This window comes from Ipomoea triloba, chromosome 1, assembly GCF_003576645.1.
Source record: "Ipomoea triloba cultivar NCNSP0323 chromosome 1, ASM357664v1".
NCBI lineage: Eukaryota > Viridiplantae > Streptophyta > Magnoliopsida > Solanales > Convolvulaceae > Ipomoea > Ipomoea triloba.
This window is the reverse complement of record NC_044916.1, coordinates 10,672,958-10,680,109: the sequence shown is the minus strand read 5'-3', so window position 1 is coordinate 10,680,109 and position 7,152 is coordinate 10,672,958.

Below are 7,152 nucleotides of genomic sequence, written 5' to 3'. Positions count from 1 at the left end.
CCAAGAGTGTTTGTGGTTGTGTTAGACATCAGGTTACCCTCCTTTTATACACACTAGATCGAAAGGAAGCACGAATCTTCGTCCCTACGATCTAAATCTTGAGAGGAAATTAAGGAGGGAGAAGAAGGTGTTACGTGATTGGCTTCGAGAGTTCCAGGACTTCGAAGTAGACATGGAGACCGGAGATAGTAGCAATACTGGGCAGCCAGCCCATACTGGTGCCAACACACAACAGCACCCGAGGCAGAGAGAGGCAGTTGGGGACAACCCTGGAGTTCGTGCTGACCCCCCAAATCCAAATGTTCAGAATCAGGCACAGAACTTCAAGGCCGATCCAAACCCGAATGTCTATGTTGGGGAGGATTCGGAGCTCCTTTCATGCAGCAGCAGCCTGTATACCAGCAGCCAGGCTATGGGGTTGGGATGCAAAATCTTCTCCACCAGATGAATCCCAACCTGTTTCAGCAGTTTGCCCAAGAGTTTCCACAGGCAGAACCAATGGCAGCCCATTTAGCTCTTGAGTTCACTGAAGAAGATTGCATTGTGTACCCAGGAATTGAAGTAAATAATTTTGATTTGAAGACTCAGCTAATTCAGATGGTCCAGAATAATCAGTTTGGAGGATCTCGGGTTGAGGACCCGAAAACCCATATAGTTCATTTTGACCGTATCTTCCAGACCATCAAGATGAATGGTGTTCGTAGTGAGGCAATCAAGCTGAGACTGTTTCCTTTTTCCCTGAGAGATCAAGCACAGCGTTGGTTGAATTCCTTTCCAGCCAACCACTTCATGGGAACAGCTCCACAAGGCTTTCATGCAGGAGCACTGTCCTTCTTCAAAGGCTGCCAAGTTAAAGAAGCAAATTCAGAATTTTCAGCAGTTTGGCAATGAAGATCTTCCTGAGGCTTGGACGAGATTTAAAGAATTGAGGAGGCAGTGTCCGAAGAATTTAATGACCCCAGGTAATTTTATGTCCTCATTCTATGAGGGATTGTCTAACCGGTCAAAGATTATTCTACATACCTTATCCTTTGGGGGTGTTTTTATTGATATGGGACCAGCAGCTGGAGAGCAGTTGATTGAGAGGATCACCTCTAACAATACTTACTGGTACACTGAGGGGGATGATATGCCCAAGAGAGAGAAAGCAGCTGGGATGTTCAAAGTTGGAGAAAAAATGGCAATGCAGGCTCAGCTGGATACCATACAACACATGCTAAAGCAGTTAGTATAGGGCCCTACTCAGAGTGTCCAGGCAGTTGCTCAGTCCCCACTAATTCCACAGAATCTTTATGTTCCTAACCCATATTCTGTGCCACAGGTACCTCTTGTAGCCTGTTGTGCAACTTGTGGTGGAAATCATGCAGCTCAGACGTGTCTTTTGTTAGACTTCGGTAACCAAGTCCCTCAACCTAATGTGGAGCAAGTTGATCTCATTGGTTATTCTAGACCACAAAGCCAGGGGCAAGGTTATGGGACCTATCAGCAGCAAGGAAGAGATCAGTTTGTTCCCTCTTGGAACAATCAAGGCAATCAAGTGAGGAACAATCCACCAGGTTTTCAAGGCAATCAAGGAAATAGAGGTGGCAACCAAGGAACTCAGTGGAGAAATAATCAGAATCCCAATCAAGGGCAGTTCCAGCAACGGAATCAAAATTTTGGAAATACTCAGGGTCAAGGTCCCTCTAGACCATCTCAGGATGTAGATATGCAGCTTCTCATGAACACTATGATGGCTCAGTTTGGCAAGCTACAAGCAGAGAATTTTCAGCTGTTTGGCAAGCTTCAAGCAGAAATAGATGGTCTCAAGGCTCAGCAACAAGGAGGAGGTAATCAGTTTTCTAATCAACCTTCATCTTCAAATGATAGACTGCCAGCAAGCACAGAAAATCCAAGGCACCAAGTGAATGCAGTCACCACTAGAAGTGGATTAGCTTTGAAGGACCCCCCTTTTCCTTCGAATGATCCAGTGCCTGAGAAAGCTGATAAGAAGGATGAGGGCATTCAGGTTGAGGATGTTCTTGATGATAGTGAGGAGGAGCCTGTGGTGCAGGGAGATAGTGTTAAGGAGAAAGCTCATGAGCAAGATGAGAGTGCTCCAAGTAAGAAGCATGAAAGGAAGAACAAGAAGGTAGATGACTCGGTTATACCTTACAACCTGTTACCATATCCACAGAGGTTGTGGAAATCAAAGGAGTCTGATAGAGAGAGCAAGTTCCATAAGATGTTAGATAAGTTAGAGATCTCCATGCCTTTTGTTGAAGCAATCACTCAGATTCCATCGTACAAGAAGTTTTTGAAGAATATTTTAGGCAATAAGAAAAAGCCAGAGAAGAGTGCAGTGGTGGATCTGAGCGAAGGAACCTTGACCTGTGCAGTTCTTCAAGATAAACTACCTCTTAAGCTGAAAGATCCAGGTAGTTTTTCCATCCCTTGCATCATTGGTGGATTTGTAGTTGGGGGTTCTTTGTGTGATCTGGGTGCCAGTGTTAGTCTTATGTCATATTCTTTATGTAAGAGACTCAACCTGGGAACACCAAAACCCACCTCCATGACCCTTCAGATCAACCTGGGAACACCAAAACCCACCTCCATGACCCTTCAGATGGACCTGGGAACACCAAAACCCACCTCCATGACCCTTCAGATGGCGGATCGCTCCCCAAAACCCACCTCCATGACCCTTCAGATGGCGGATCGCTCCCTAAAGCGTCCGGTGGGAGTTCTAGAGGATGTCCCGGTCATGATTGATCAGTACTTTATACCGGGGGATTTTGTTGTTATGGATATAGAAGAGGATGCCAAGGTTCCTATTATACTTGGTAGACCTTTTTAGCTACTGCTGGTGCACTTATTGATGTGAAGAGAGGAAAACTAGTGATGAAGGTGGCTGAGAACAAGATTGAGTTTGACATATTCAAAAGGGCGAAGCACCAACCCTCATATGTTGATGAGTGTTACTTGATAGAAGGGCTGTGTGAGGGCACTGCTGAGAGTAGAAAGATTGAGTTAGGGGATTTGCATGTTTTCCCTATTGATCCTAGACCCCCTGAACTGTCAAGTGTGCTGAAACAAAAGAAAAAGTTCTCTGGTTCTGGTGGTTTCTACAAAAGATGGATGAGGGAGTTGTCTAAGTTCAAAAGGCCACCGGATCGCGTGGTCCACAATCCCACCTGATATCCGAGAAGTTGAGTCGAGCTGACGACAGTAAACTCAGTGCTTCATGGGAGGCACACCATGTTATCCTTTACTTTTTGCATTTTATTTTACTGCATTTTTCTTTTTATTTTAGTTCGAAGTAGATTAGGGATTTTTCTTTGTTTATAGGGTGTTCTCTGGGTTGTTTTGGTGTGAGATTTGCTTTCTTTTACCTTTGAGAGAGTGGGGAATGGTTAGAATTGAAGAGGTTAGGCTTTGCAACAGTTTAGAAGTGTTTTAGGGTCTATTTTGGACTAACTTGCAGGTGAAACCGAGCTTGGGCGCGAAAAGAACAGAAGTGCGCAAAGAGGAGCCTGGATCACGGCCAGGCTCACGGCCGTGACCCCGGCCGTGATGCTGAGGCGTCGTTTTTCAGCGGAACAGAGCAAAGTAGGGCTCTAGGTCACGGGCTACATCCCGGCCGTGACCTAGGCCGTGACATCTGCCCAGGAATTCCAGTACGTACAGGCTTAAAGAGAGCTCTAGGTCACGGGCCACATCCCGGCCGTGACCCAGGCCGTGATGGCGTCGGAAATATTCCAGTGTCAACAGGGCGATCCAGGACTCTGGGTCACGGCCTCCCTCCCAGCCGTGACCCTACCCGTGACATTTTTCCAAATTTCCAGTGCTGAACGGCAGTTTAGAGGCCTCTGGGTCACGGGCCAAATCCCGGCCGTGACCCAGGCCGCGATGGCGGTCCGTACGAAAGTAAAAAAAAATGTAGTTTGGATGAGGCCTTGTTTTCTAGTTCGTTTTTTCTAGTTCGTGAGGCCTTGTTTGTCCATCAGGGACGATGTCCAGTTTAAGTGTGGGGGGGTACTATTTCTGATGAATTTTAGATGAAGTTTGCTTGAAGGACTCAATTTACAGCTAAAGGTAATGTGCTTTCCTTGTGTTGTGGCTGTGACCGCTTTACTTCCTGCTGGTTTGTGGTTTGTTTTGGTGGTACTTGTGCAGCCCAGCTTGTCAGGGATGATTCAAGGTTGAGCTTGTGATAATTCAGTCTCTTGCCAATAGTTGGGTTAACCTCTAACATAAATGTTCCCCCTGTGTGTTATGCATTGCTAGTGAAGGCTTATGTGGGATTCCGGTGATATTTGTTTTGTCTTAGCTTGTCTCAGTGCTCTCATAGTGAAGTCTATAATTTGCATGCTTTGAAGTGATTTAGGCCATTGTTGTTAGCCCAAGCCTTTAAACCTACCCTGTGTTACATTTATTTTCCCTAGTTGTCCCCTTTGAGCCTTATTTTTGTTTAATAAGTGCAAAAGCACTTAACCCCGTTCTTTATGTTGTTTTTCTTGTTTAACCCATTATTTGACCCTTAGCCCTAAGCCATATATTTGTTTAACCCATTATTTGACCCTTAGCCCTAAGCCATATATTTTCCAAACCCATTATTTGACCCTTAGCCCTAAGCCATATATTTTCCACTCACCCTTAGAGAGAATGTAGCATTTGTTCTTTAATTTAGATGAGATTTATCTTTTTGAGCTTAGTTTTGATAGAGTTATTCCTGTTATCTTTGTTCTAGTGTGGGGGTGTGGTGAAGGAGTTGATTGGTTATTGTGAATTGAAGGAAAGAAAGGGTTTGTTGGTTGAAAGAAAAGAAAAGAAATAAAAAGAAAAAGGAAAAAAATTGAAAAGAAAGAAAAAAGAAGGATGAATAAAAGTAAAAGTCAGGTTGCTTGACTAATTGTCCTCACCCCCACTAGTTTAGAATACTCTTGTGTTTTTAATTATGTTTTGCTCTCTTGATTCATATTTTCCATATCTCCTCTAGGTTTAATTGTGAATAGGTGTGAAATTCTCTCTCGTTTGTGTATTTTTCCATATCCTTTCTTTGTTTAGCCACTCACCCTTAGCCCCATTACAAGCCAAATAAAGTCCTATTTGATCTTAGCATGCAGTTTTAGAGTGATCTATGTGAGTATGAAGGGCATGTCTATGGGAGTTCATCTTAAGCCAAGTCTTGCATAATCTTAACTGAGTACATGTGCATACAGGGTTTAATCTACCTAATTTCGGGTGCCCGGTTATTGACATGAGAGTGGAACTCACTTGTGATTCTGAGATGATTCTTGAAGCAGGTTAGGTTGTACAAGTTGGTTGGTGGTATGTTCGGTTGAGCAGGAAGGTAGTGTGATCAGTTGCAGTGAATGGAGGGTGGATTATCCTAGGTAATTGCTTGAGGACAAGCAAAAGTTCTAGTGTGGGAGAGTTGATATCTACTATTTTGTACAATTATTCACCCCTTATTCTAGTTGTTTTGAAGGTTATTTTCTGTATCCTAGTGAAATTGGGAATTGTTTGTGTGTTATATTGTCCAAGTGCTGAATTATCTACAAGGAACAACAAAGGAAGAATATTGGAACATTTTGGACAAGTTCTGGAAGAAAAAAGGAATTACAAGGAAGAATACAAGTTGGAAAAGAATTGGAAGCTGCCTAATGGGCCAAGGCCCATCTACCTCCTATATATTCTACCTATTCTCTACAATTGAAGGAGGTTCCCTTACAGAGTTCTGAACCCTAGCTAGTTTTAGTTTATTCTCTTTATATTTCCCTAGCATAGTTTAGATTAGTTATTCATTAGATTATTTAATTTCAAGCTTGGAATCGTGGATTGAAGTTGGATTTATTCTTTATCAGTTAAGTTTCTCTTCCCTTTTATTTCTTGCAATGTTTATGATTATTTATTCTTGTTTTGCTGTGTTTACTCCCATCATGCGGGAGTAATTCGTTTATGGGTTTGGATTAGGGGTCCATTGTTAATCTTGATGTTCGATTTATGACTAATTGCATAAAGGGATTGAATCTTTTAGCTAGGGTTTATGTTGATTTGGGGGTTTCTTTGCACTAGTTATTGGTTTGTGGCCAGAATTAATTGCTAGTCTAGGAGAGGGATTCATTACAACGACAGTTGGATGGAGACCTCGAGCCTTACCAATTTCAACCTAATTTTTCTACTATGAAAGTAGAGGTAATTTTGGGGGCTTACAATGCTTAGGTGCTTAAGGTTATGATTGATGCATCACGACAGTGGGGCAATCTTAGCCTAATTCTCTTATTGATTACGAAAGTAGCTGAGTAGAATTCTTTTGTGCATTGCCCATATATCCCTTGGTTAATTATTCTTTCTCTAATCCTGAGTTTGTTAGAACATCAAGGTTACAATCACCCTAATCTGGCCCATACCTTTATCATACAGTTTACACCTTAATCAATTGCTTTCTTTTACATCACTCAGTCTTTGTTGCTTGGATTCTATTAATTCACATACTCTAGTGCCTAGTAATTCACACAATTACGTGCCATAGCCCCAATCCTCAGCGGAACGACATTACACCTTTTTTACACTCATCATCTGTGCTCATCACATTTTGGCGCCGTTGCTGGGGATTGGCTTATTTGATTTTAATTGTGTGATTAATTTCTTACTAGCATTAGAGTTAGTGAATTTTAGGAGATCAAGTTTTATTTTATTTTATTCTTAATTTGAAAAAAAAATTATTTGCACTAACTCATAACTAGTTCCTTCCAAGAGTGTTTGAAAAATATATATAAAAGTATTAAATTATTTTCCTCAAAAGTATTATACGTTCCCTTATAGAAAGAAAGAGAGGGGTAAGAAGCGGGGTAGAGGAATTGGCAAACTCATCAGGCTCATGACCTGAAGACTGCAGGTTCAAATCTTGCCCCTGCCTTAGTCAGCCTCCAGATTGGATATTCCGTTAGTAACTTAGTGAATGCGCTACAAGAACTTGGCAAAATAAAATGAGAAACTAACCTAATAAATTTTTTTTTCATTCTACGAAAGAAAAGGTTCCACTTAGATTGTTGGAAAACAATCCATACCGTAGGATCCAAGAGCTCAGATAAATCAACAACAAATAAGCTTATAAAAGTCTATTTGTGCAGTCCTAAATTAATAAGCCGCAGCCCACCCTTCGACCCC